Raw genomic sequence first — 12,412 nt, 5'->3', positions numbered from 1 at the left:
AATATCTCTCTTGAAAGGGAGTACCTCCAGGGTTTTTCTAGAGTCCAGATCCACAGACCAGGATCTCAGCCACAATATCCGGTGAGCCAGGACTGATGTAGTAGAGGCCTTGGCTGCTAGAATACTGGCATCAGAAGCCGCCTCTTTAATATAGCGAGACACTGTGACAATATATGACAAGCATTGTCTAGCATGGTCTGAAGAGATTTCAGCTTCTAACTCCAGGGCCCATGCTTCAATAGCCTCTGCAGCCCATGTTGCTGCAATAGTGGGCCTTTGTGCAGCACCCGTGAGGGTGTAAATCGCTTTCAGACAACATTCCACACGTTTATCCGTAGGCTCTTTTAGAGACGTGACGGTAGTGACAGGTAGAGCTGAGGAAACCACCATCCTAGCCACATGTGAGTCTACCGGAGGAGGCATTTCCCAATTTTTTAGACAGCTCTGGCGCGAGGGAATAGCGAGCCAGCATCTTCTTTTGAGGCACAAACTTCTTACCCGGGTTTTCCCAGGGTTCCTGACATATATCCACTAGGTGGTCAGAGGAGGCAAAACTTGTTTAACCACCTTCTGACGCTTGAACCTATCTGGTTTCTTAGGAGGGACGGATGGCTCGGGATCATCCGTAATCTGTAAAATCAATTTAATAGCCTCCAAAAGATCAGGAACATCCACATGTTAACTATCCTCCCCATCAGAAGTATCTGTGTCAGAATCTGTGGGGTCAGTATAAGTGCCATATTCATCAGACGAGGTGTCAGTGAAAGCAGTGGATTGTGAGGAGATAAGAGCTCGCTTAGAGGACCCCTTGAGCTTGGGCGAGCGAGGGGCAGACTTTTTAGTAGTCAGGGACTGGTTCAACTTCTTCAATTGAGCAGATAAATTGTCCGCCCACGGCGGGTTAGCTGCAGGGACCACATACGGTTGCACCGGCATAGGAGATCCCATAGGGGGTGTTAATTTATTAACTAGCGTATGCAGAAGCATGGAAAAAGCAGCCCACGGTGGGTCATTATGGACCTCCGTTGCCACAGTCCCACTGGGGGGCAAGGAGCTGCTATATTCTCCTCATATGGATCTGTGGCTTCAGCAACACCGGCAGTGTGTTCAGCCCAAGAACCGTCACCTTCAGAAGCAGACATGATATAACTTGCAGTATCAGGTAACACAGTACAATTGGCAACAGCACAATACCTCTTACCCAAACCCCTGCACAGTGTAGTCAGCACAAGCAGAGATAAAGGAGAGATATGGTGACTAAAATCACAGAGAAAAATACATATTAAAGTATATCTTGTGAAAGTCCTATATAAAAATATAAAACATGACGCACTGAGCCCCCTCAGGTTATAGAATATAGGGATAGCAAGGTGTGTGAGACACGAAATGGAAACCACTTAGCCAGCTAATGCACACACACATATAGTCACAGTTGTACAATACAGAGGTTATTACTAACAATAATACTGCACTGGACCAGCTTACATAGCTATGTAGTCAATAGATATAACACTGCACAGAAAGAACTGGATGTATATCACAGGGTAATTGTACTAGAAAACCCTGACTAAATGCACTCTTTCTTAACTAACACTGTCTAATAGGCAGGTAGAATACTTGCACTCTTTCTTAACTAACACTGTCTAATAGGCAGGTAGAATACTTAAGTATCATGTAAAGTCACAGCGCTGACAACCAGGCGGCTTTACACAAGAGGATTTGCCCAAGTGGTCCCAGGAACAGTGTAGCTGAGAGAACACTGACGAGGAGTGGGGAAGAGACAGATAAGAAGCTCCAGGCCGGGAACATTTGCGGGAAATGGCGCCCTGGGGCTGGGGGACGGGCTCCAGGTCTAAGCCTTATCCCCCTGCTGGCAAAACCACCGGGTACTGTGGGCTATTATTAACATGGTTTTAAGGGAAAACCTGACCTGCACCCATGCCCTGGTGATCTAGTGGGATCGCCTGTACTGCCACAGTGTCCACCGCCAGCGCGCGTGGCCCGCCTCCCACTGACCGCGCCGGATCGCGATAAAGTACGGGTCCCGCGAGCGAGACCCACTGTCCACCGAAGCGCGGCCACGTGATCCCGGAGAGCCCCCGTCGTGTGTGCCTGACCATGGAAGAAAACCGGAGCCTCCTGCTGTAGTTACCCGGCAACCAGGGCTCGGGAGTGTACAGCGCCGCTGGGGAGAGATGGAGCTGCAGCAGTGAATGTCAAAAGACATATACACACTGCTGCAGCCCTTGAAGTCTTCACTTTTCTTCTTAAAAAGCTCTTCTCAGGGCTGGCCAGAGCAGCCCCTCTGTTATGTGCCTGATATCTGCGGCACCAACTCCAAAACTGAGCTCCTGTGCAGGGAGGCGGGGTTATATAGATGGCGGCGCTATGCATTCTGGGAATAGTCAAAGCTTTTCAGCCTGTTGGTGCCTCGGCTCAAGATCCTACTCTACACCCCTATGTCTATCCTTGTGGAGCCCAGTGTATCCCGCAGCAGAAAATCCTGTTTTTCACGACACCAATAGACCAAAAGTTTCTTATTGAAAAAAATAGGATTTTAATACCTACCGGTAAATCCTTTTCTCTTAGTCCGTAGAGGATGCTGGGGTCACATCAAGAACCATGGGGTATAGACGGGATCCACATGAGACATGGGCACTTTAAGACTTTCAAAGGGGTGTGAACTGGCTCCTCCCTCTATGCCCCTCCTCCAGACTCCAGTTTTAGGAACTGTGCCCAGGGAGACGGACATTTAGAGGAAAAGGATTTATAGTTAAACTAAGGTGAGATACATACCAGCTCACACCTCAAGCACGCCGTACAACATGGCATTTAACACAATGCAAGTCAACGGCATGAACAACATCAGCAACAGGCTGACCATAAACGTAAAACAACATGTGTGTAACCACAACTAATAACTGCAGAAACAGTACGCACTGGGACGGGTGTCCAGCATCCTCTACGGACTAAGAGAAAAGGATTTACCGGTAAGTATTAAAATCCTATTTTCTCATACGTCCTAGAGGATGCTGGGGTCACATCAAGAACCATGGGGTTTATACCAAAGCTCTAGAACGGGCGGGAGAGTGCGGATGACTCTGCAGCACCAATTGACCAAACATGAGGTCCTCATTAGCCAGGGTATCAAACTTGTAGAAATTCGCATAGGTGCTCGAACCCGACCAAGTAGCTGCTCGGCAAAGTTGTAATGCCGAGACCCCCCGGGCAGCCGCCCAGGACGAGCCCACCTTCCAGGTAGAATGGGCCTTCACCGATTTCGGTAGCGGCAATCCAGCCGCAGAATGAGCCTGCTTAATCGTATGACAGATCCAGCGCGCAATAGTCTGCTTGGAAGCAGGAGTCCCAATTTTATTGTGAGCATATAAGACAAACAGAGCCTCTGTTTTCCTAATCTGACCAGTTCTGGCAACATTTTCAAAGCTCTTACTACATAGAGAAGCTTCGATTCCAACAAGGCGTCAGTAGTCACTGGCACCACAATAGGTTGGTTCAAATGGAACGATGACACCCCTTTCGGCAGAAACTGCTGACGAGTCCTTAATTCTGCTCTATCTTCATGGAAGATCAAATAAGGGCTCTTGTGAGACAAGGCCGCCAATTCAGACACCCGCCTTGCGGATGCCAAGGCCAACAGCATGATCACTTTCCAAGTAAGGAATTTCAACTCCACCTTCTGTAAAGGTTCAAACCAATGAGATTGAAGGAATTGCAACACCACGTTAAAATCCCATGGTGCCACAGGGGGCATAAAAGGAGGTTGGATGTGCAATACGCCTTTCACAAAGGTCTGAACTTCTGGAAGTGCGGGCAATTGTTTTTGTAAGAAAACTGATAAAGTCAAAATTTGAACTTTAATTGAGCCCAACTTTAGGCCCGCATCCACACCGGTTTGTAGAAAATGGAGAAAACGTCCTAACTTAAATTCTTACGGTGGTAATGTTTAGACGTTACTCCTTTCCTGGCCTGAATAAGAGTAGGGATGACTTCCTTGGGAATACCCTTTCGGGCTAGGATCCGGCGTTTAACCTCCAAGCCGTCAAACGAAGTCGCGGTAAGTCTTGGAGCACGCACAGCCCCTGCTGTAACAGATCCTCCCTCAGAGGAAGAGGCCAGTGATCTCCTATGAGTAATTCCTGAAGATCTGGATACCAAGCCCTCCTTGGCCAATCTGGAACAATGAGGATCGCTTGAACCTTTGTTCTTCTTATGATCTTTATCACTTTTGGAATGAGTGGAAGCATGAAACACCAGGTTAGGAGGACGACAAGAAGGAGCCCCAAGTTCCAACACCCGTCTAGCCGAAGCGAGAGCCAGGAGAAGAACCACCTTCCAGGTGAGATATTTCATCTCCACTGACTCCAGCGGCTCAAACAACGAGGATTGCAGAAAAGCGAGAACAAGAGTGAGGTCCCATGGTGCTGTTGGGGGGCGAAAGGGAGGCTGTATACGTAAAACCCCCTGAAAGAAAGTCTGAACTTCTGGCAGCAAGGCTAACTTTTTCTGGAAAAAAAACGAAAGAGCCGAGACCTGCACCTTTAGTGAACCCAGTCTTAAGCCTGCCAAAAAACCCGCCTGCAAAAAACTGAAAAGGCAGGCCAAGCGAAAAACTGAAGGAGAAAACTGTCGACGTTCACACCAGGCTACATAAGCCTTCCAAATACGGTAGTAGTGAGACGATGTGACTGACTTTCTAGCCCGAAGCATAGTAGGTATAACTGTACGAGGAATCCCCTTCTTTTTCAAGATGGCCTTCTCAACAGCCACGCCGTCAAACGTAGCCTGCGCAAGTCTGGATAAAGAAAAGGACCCTGTTGCAGAAGATCGACCCGTAGTGGCAGGGGCCAAGGCTCGGCTACTGACAACAGGCGGAGGGTGGAGTACCAAGTCCTGCGCGGCCAATCTGGAGCCACCAGGAGGACCAGAGTATTTTCTCTCTTGATGCGTTGCAGAAACCGAGGCGGGAAGGGAGGAAAGAGATAAACGTACCGGAAATTCCAAGGAGGGCTGATGGTTCAGGCGGGACGCCATGAGGTCGATCTGTGGTCTTCCCCACCGGCGGACAAGCTGACAAAACACCTGGGGATGGAGTGACCACTCTCCTGGGTGCATGTCCTGTCGGCTGAGGTAATCGGCTTCCCAATTTTCCACTCCTGGAATGAATATCGCCGAGAAGGACAGCGCATACTCCTCCGCCCAGAGAAGTATGTTGGTGACCTCCCTCATCGCCGCACGGCTGCGAGTGCCGCCCTGACGGTTGAATTACGCTAACGTTGTGGCGTTGTCGGATTGAACCCTGACAACTCGACCACGCAGCAGGTGATGTGCCTGAAGTAGGGCATTGTATACCGCCCGCAGTTCGAGAATGTTTATCGGGAGAGCGGATTCGTGAATCGACCAGCGTCCCTGGAACTGATGTTCCAGGGTCACTGCCCCCCAGCCTCGCAGACTTGCGTCCGTGGTGAGAAGAGTCCAACCCCACACTCCGAACCTCCTTCCTTCCAACAGATGTGCCGACTGGAGCCACCAGAGAAGCAACGACCGTGCCTTTGGAGATAGCGTCACCCGCTGATGAAGGAACAGATGAGATCCTGACCACTGATGTAGAAGACACAGCTGAAACGGTCGAGAGTGAAAGCGACCGTATGGAAGAGCTTCAAACGCCGCTACCATCTTTCCCAGAAGGCGAATGCACAGATACACCGACACCAGACGGTGCCGAAGGACCAACCTTACCAGCGTCTGTAAAGACAGGATCTTGTCCTGAGGAAGGAAAACCTTCTGACCGAACGTGTCGAGAATCATTCCCAAAAACAGCAACCGTTGTGATGGGCATAAGTGAGACTTTTGGAAGTTCAGGATCCACCCGTGCCGAACCAGAAGGTCCTGCGTTATCTGGATATTCTGAAGTAAAAGCTCAGCCGAGCGTGCCTTTATGAGCAGATCGTCCAGATAGGGAACACTCGTCACACCCTGCTCCCGAAGTAGGGCCATCATGACCGCCATGATTTTTGTGAACACTCTGGGAGCAGAAGAGAGACCGAACGGAAGGGCCTGGAACTGGAAATGAGCCTCCTGTATCGCGAACCGGAGAAAAGCCTGATGAGGAGGCCAAATGGGAACATGTAAGTATGTATCCTTGATGTCTAACGATGCCAGAAACTCGTTTTTTTCCAACTCCGCAATAACAGACTGGAGGGACTCCATCTTGAATTTTAATACCTTCAAATACGGATTGAGATCTTTCAAGTTCAGGATTGGCCTGACCGAGCCGTCCGGCTTCGGAACGAGAAACAGGCTTGAGTAATATCCCTGTTTCCGATGCTGAGAGGGAACAGGGATCAGTACTCTTGCGGCTAGAAGTTTCTGGACCACTGCCTGCAAGGCAACTCCTTTGTCGGAAACCGGTAAACCCGTGGTAAAAAACCGACGGGGCGGAAGGGTCTGAAAATCGAGCTTGTAACCGCAAGTAATGAGATCCCTGACCCAAGCATCTGGGCAGAACCGTATCCAGACTTCCTTGAAGTCCCACAGACGAGCTCCCACCCTGTGGTCCCCCAGGTGGGAGGGGTGCTCGTCATGCGGTGGTAGTGGCGGCGAATTTAACCTGACTGTGTTGAGGCTGTGGAACCTCTGCCTCTGCCTCTACCCCTATGGCCACGGGAGGCGGAAACTCCCCCCCTGGCCTGGCCTCGAATCCTGGAAGGAGCCCGAAAGGATCGAAAGGAGGGACCCCTATAGGGCCTGCGATAGGCTGGAGCAGCAGAAGGAAGATAAGTCGACTTACCTCCGGTGGCCTGAGAAATCCAGGCATCCAGACCCTTACCGAACAGGACCTCTCCCGTAAAGGGAAACGCTTCTGCTGCCCGCTTGGACTCCGTATCCGCTTGCCACTGCCGCAGCCAGAGAGCTCTGCGAGCCGAAATTGCTAAAGCGGAAATCCTAGCACCGATGATGCAGATGTCCTTGGAAGCCTCGCAAAGATAGAGGGCTGACTCACGGATGTGTTCCGCCAACTGTATCAGTTGATCCGCCGGCAAATCGTCCCGAATTCCAGAGGACAATTTCTCTGCCCAAGCCTCCATCGCCTTGTTGACCCAACAACCTACCTGCGCTGGGCGATGTAATACCCCCTCCGCCGAGTCAATAGTCTTCAAGGTGGATTCCAATTTCCTATCTGACGCCTCTTTAAGCGAAGTTGCTCCCGGAACCGGCAGAACCGTCTTCTTGGACAGATGAGACACCGAAGGATCCACAATCGGAGAGGTCTCATAACGCGTCCTGCTATCTGCGGGAAAAGGATAGGAAGACAACAGTTTTCTTGATACCTGAAACTTCGCGTGGATGTTTCCAGGCTGCCGTGATGAGCGCATCTAGCTCCTCCGAAACTGGAAAAGTCACCGGCTAGCATTGGTCGGTGCCAAACCTTGAAGGGCGTAAGGCGTCCTGCTCCGTCTCCTCCACCTGTAATACTGAGCGAATAGCAGTAATAAGAGCCTCAATACCCTGAGCTACTGGTTCAGAGTCCTCGTACACCTGATCGTCATCAGTATCCTGTACATCTACCACTGCCTCATCTAATTGAGGCATATCATCGTCAGAATCCTGCAACACAGAGGTTAGCAATCTCTTTTAGAAGCCTGTGTGGGGGGACTAAAGGACGGGGCTTGGGAAGGGATTACCGCCCTAGAGAGCCCTTCAACTGATTTTGCAAGGGAAATAGCCCATGCTGGTTCAGGCTCCGGCACCGGCTGTCGGACCCGGGCCGCCTCTGTCTTCTCTAGAGGCCTTCAGTTCCCTAGTCAGCAGGGACATAACCTCCGTGAGCTGTGATGTTCATGCAGGGGTGCTCTGGGGTTCTGATGAGGACTGGGTAGATTCTGCCCCCCCCCCCCCCCCCTCCTCACATAAATGAAGACTCTGCTTCTGAGTTGCCTTGGAGCCTTTGCCTGCCATGGCAGCACCAAGCTGTCACCCTCCCCCCCACACACACAGCAATAGGCAGAAGGGGAGGGAGGGGGGAGAGCAGGGAGCAGCGCACCCACAGCAGCCCTAAGTATCCTGCACTGTACTGTGCAGTGTAAACAGCTAATAAAAAAATACAAGTGCCCCCTCTCCACACTGTAACCAGCTCACTGCGTGTCCCGAACAAAGATCCGCCTCTGCTTCCCGCGCTGCAGCCTCGGGAAATGGCCGCCAGCGCACGCTGATGCCAGCGTAGTAGAGCGGGGCTAAGCTCCGCCCCCTCCGCAAAGGCGCCAAATTTAAACTTGCTTCGCGCCTCCAGCGCGATCCCCGTGTCGGCTCTGTGAGCCGCGCTTAGCGGGGATCCGGCTGAAGGAGCTGGGGGAGCGAGCAGGGACCCGCGTACAACGGGGGAAGTGAGCTGCGGCCGGGACCAGCCCTAAGAGTGGCGGGGGGGGGGGGATTGGCGTGTGGGAGCGGGTAGGAGCTGCGGCGCAGGGACCAGCCCTATAAATAAAAGTGTGCATCCAACCACAACACTGCTTTTACTCACCCCTTGGTGAAGCAGCCCCCACACGCGCCGCACGCAGCGGTGTCCGGACGCACATACTTACCACTGCCCGCTGTCGGAATTTTCTGCCGACGGAGCGGCCCCGACACGCGCGGTGTCCGGCCGGCTCCGGAGAGCTCAGTGTCTCCTTCAGCCAGGGCCCATCCCGAGCCGCACGCAGCTGCGATGGGACCCCGCCGGCAGCTCCCGCGGTGCAGACTGGCAGTGGCAAAGCTGCCAGTCTGTGTGTGCAAGAAAGAAAATAAAAAAATAAAAATTCTTCAGAGAAAACCCAAGAGTGACCAGCTCCCTTGGGCACAAAACAAAGACTGGCTTGGAGGGGGGACATAGTAGGGGAGGAGCTAGCCACAGTGTTTGCGTTTTAAAGTGCCAGCTCCCAGTTACTGCCTACTATTTCCCCATTGTAACTGCGCTCCAGTGTCCCCTAGTGGATGAAGGAGAAACTCAGTCTGAACACTACAGACAATGTCCCAGACCTGCAGGAGTGTAGTAAGGTATGCCGGCGCTCGGTCTCCCGGCGACCAGCATACCGGCGCCGGGAGCCCGACCGCCGGCATACCGACCGCCGGCATACCGACAGTGTGGCGAGCGCAAGGAGCCGTGCTGTTGTGTGTGGGAGCATGGCGCGCAGCGCGCCCGCTGCGCTGTACCTCAAAGCCGTCACTGAAGTCTTCTGACTTCTGGCTCTGCAAGGGGGGTGACGGCAGGCTCTGGGAATGAACCCCTAGGCGTACCTAGTGTTCCAAACCCTCAGGAGCTAATGGTGTCCTGTAGCCAAAGAAGCAGATCCTTTAAACTCAAAAGAAGTAGCAGGGAGACTGTTGCCAGCAGTGCTCCCTGAAAATAAAAAACCTAACAAAGTCTTTTCAGAGAAACTCAGTAGAGTTCCTCAGTGTGATTCTAAACTGGAGTCTGGAGGAGGGGCATAGAGGGAGGAGCCAGTTCACACCCCTTTGAAAGTCTTAAAGTGCCCATGGGGGTCATTCCGAGTTGTTCGCTCGTTTCCGATTTTCGCAACGGAGCGATTAAGGCAAAAATGCGCATGAGCATGGTACGCAGTGCGCATGCGCTAAGTATTTTAGCACAAAACGTAGTAGATTTACTCACGTCCGAACAAAGAATTTTCATCGTTGAAGTGATCGGAGTGTGATTGACAGGAAGTGGGTGTTTCTGGGCGGAAACTGACCGTTTTCTGGGAGTGTGCGGAAAAACGCAGGCGTGCCAGGATAAACCGCAGGAGAAACGGGGGAGTAGCTGGCCAAACACAGGGCGCTTTTGTGACTTCAAACCAGGAACTAAATGGGCTGAGCTGATCGCAGTGTAGGAGTAAAGGTGGGTACACACTATTAGATATATCTGCAGATCAATTGATCTGCAGATATATCTATGTCCGGATCGGGCAGTGTGCTGTGCATACACACTGCCCGATCCGTCGGGGGACTGACGTCATGAAATGGGCGGGCGCTCGCGCCCGCCCAGTTCACCTGTCAATCACCGCCGGCCGCCGCAGCATGTGTACGGGCCGTACACACACAGCGACGCGCCAATATATCGTTAGATATATTGGCTGTCGGCTGTGCTGCGCGGCCGACGCGATACGTCTGTGAACGACGGAGTTCACAGACGTATCGCCCGTACACACTGGCCGACGGTCCCGCGATGTATCGGCCGTTCAAGAGAACGGCCGATACATCGACCAGTGTGTACGGGCCTTACGTCTCGAGCTACTCAGAAACTGCTAAGAATTTTCTATTCACAATTCTGCTAATCTTTCGTTCGCAATTCTGCTATGCTAAGATACACTCCCAGACGGCGGCGGCCTAGCGTGTGCAATGCTGCTAAAATCTGCTAGCGAGCGAACAACTCGGAATGAGAGCCAATGTCTCCTGTGGATCCCGTCTATACCCCATGGTTCTTGATGTGACCCCAGCATCCTCTAGGACGTATGAGAAATATTAAATTGAGTAAATGATTGGCTGGAGGTTACTTAGATATGATACTCCAGTGAAGCTGCGCCTTCTGAACATTCCTGTGAAGCTGTTGCCTATGAGAAGATAAGGGAAGGTGAAACAGATGCGCACAGTCTCCCAGTCACATGACCGGCAAAGCAGGAACCCGTAAGCGAAGAACTTCAGCGAGTGGCGGCCCCTGGACGTGCGGTGAAGACAAAAACAGGCAGACGCAGGGATACGGAACAGGTAATCACTCTGTAGGAGAGGTTAGGACACAGCGGATAGTCCGTTAGGCCTAGAAGCTGTACCCTTTCCCTATCCAAGACCTTGACCGCTTTCCAGTGCCTCAGGCGTCCGTGATGCGTTTCTAACTAAGCGCTATCGCGGCCACTGCCAGATCACTGGTGAGGCCGGTTCGTCTGGAGTCCGCACACTTTGACACCTGCTTCCATCCCCCCGCCAGCAGCCATTAGGGGTACCCCTTTTACACGGACCTTGCACACATCATATTCGACAACTTATACACCTTCCTATAACACAGCCCACTTGCACTGAATTTCTAAGCTCTGAACTTTTATTGACACTAATACAAGACTATACTCACAAAATAGAGCGCTGGGACGCCACCCTCTAAGTGGACACCATCCAAAAAACTTCCTTTGCAATATCATGTCTACCCATTTTTTATTTTTTTCCCCCTCCCACATTTTTCTTTCCCCCATATTTATTATTTACTTTTGTGTACTTATTCATTTTAATGTTTCTCGAACAGTAAAGTTTTCTTGCTTTCACTAAATCATCGTGATTCATTATATATTTTACACACTTCAGGCGCAATTGCAGAACTTATCGCAAATGTGATAATATATTTGAAGTCTATAAGGGGTAGCGTCATCTGCTAATTGCAGCCCACAACATATAACCCCATATCAAGTGAGTGCAAAGTTTATCCTTTCGCAATATAAGTAAATTATATGTCATCCTTCGGTTCAATTTTGTGGTGAGGGATAGGATTTTCTTCTATTTGTCCACATATTTTATGATTGCAACCATCAGCACGGGTTTTGCATGTTACACTGACCGTAAAAAATTTGAATTGGTCCTTGCCACCAATCTAAGGCACCCCTGCAACGGCGCCACGACACCTAGTTTGAGAACCACTGTCCTACTCTATTATAATGCTGAAAGCTGTAATTCTCATTACCTTTTATAATGTAAGGTCAGCCATCAGTCTCCCAAGGTAAACCTTTAGTACGCACAGTTCACTCCATTTACCTATAGCAGTATAGTCTCCCCATTGGCGCAGCAATGCTTTAAAATGAGGTGTAACAGAGAAAAATATATGAACAAGTGATATGTTCTTAATCCTTTACGGCCAGCATTAATTGACATACATTTTATTTCCCGATATGTACTACGGTGTACAAGGGACCTCATTTAGATGTGGATGGAGTAGCTATTGCTGCTGCTTCCTTGGCAATAGCTCTGTATGTAAATCCAACAGGAGGCATCTATTAACAAGCATATGCCTCCTGCTACAGTAGTGATCCAAGCTGCATCAGAATCTGATCACTGCAACACCATCAGTCAGCTGGCAGCACCTACAGGGTTGCTCAAGCTGCCTGTCGCGCTTTCATCAACATAAAATAAGATTTTACTCACCGGTAAATCTATTTCTCGTAGTCCGTAGTGGATGCTGGGACTCCGTAAGGACCATGGGGAATAGCGGCTCCGCAGGAGACTGGGCACAACTAAAGAAAGCTTTAGGACTACCTGGTGTGCACTGGCTCCTCCCACTATGACCCTCCTCCAGACCTCAGTTAGGATACTGTGCCCGGAAGAGCTGACACAATAAGGAAGGATTTTGAATCCCGGGTAAGACTCATACCAGCCACACCAATCA

General features: G+C 50.9%; 1 protein-coding gene across 4 annotated transcripts in view; it reads right to left on the bottom strand.

Annotated features, from left to right (window-relative positions):
* PIWIL1 (piwi like RNA-mediated gene silencing 1) overlaps nucleotides 1-12,412 on the bottom strand; it is a 1,090,590-nt gene that overhangs the window by 923,165 nt on the left and 155,013 nt on the right. The window lies entirely within an intron of this gene.

This window comes from Pseudophryne corroboree, chromosome 1 (assembly GCF_028390025.1).
Source record: "Pseudophryne corroboree isolate aPseCor3 chromosome 1, aPseCor3.hap2, whole genome shotgun sequence".
In the NCBI taxonomy this organism is placed as follows: domain Eukaryota; kingdom Metazoa; phylum Chordata; class Amphibia; order Anura; family Myobatrachidae; genus Pseudophryne; species Pseudophryne corroboree.
The sequence above is the reverse complement of the archived record's forward strand: the minus strand, read 5'-3'. Positions and strand labels throughout refer to the sequence as shown.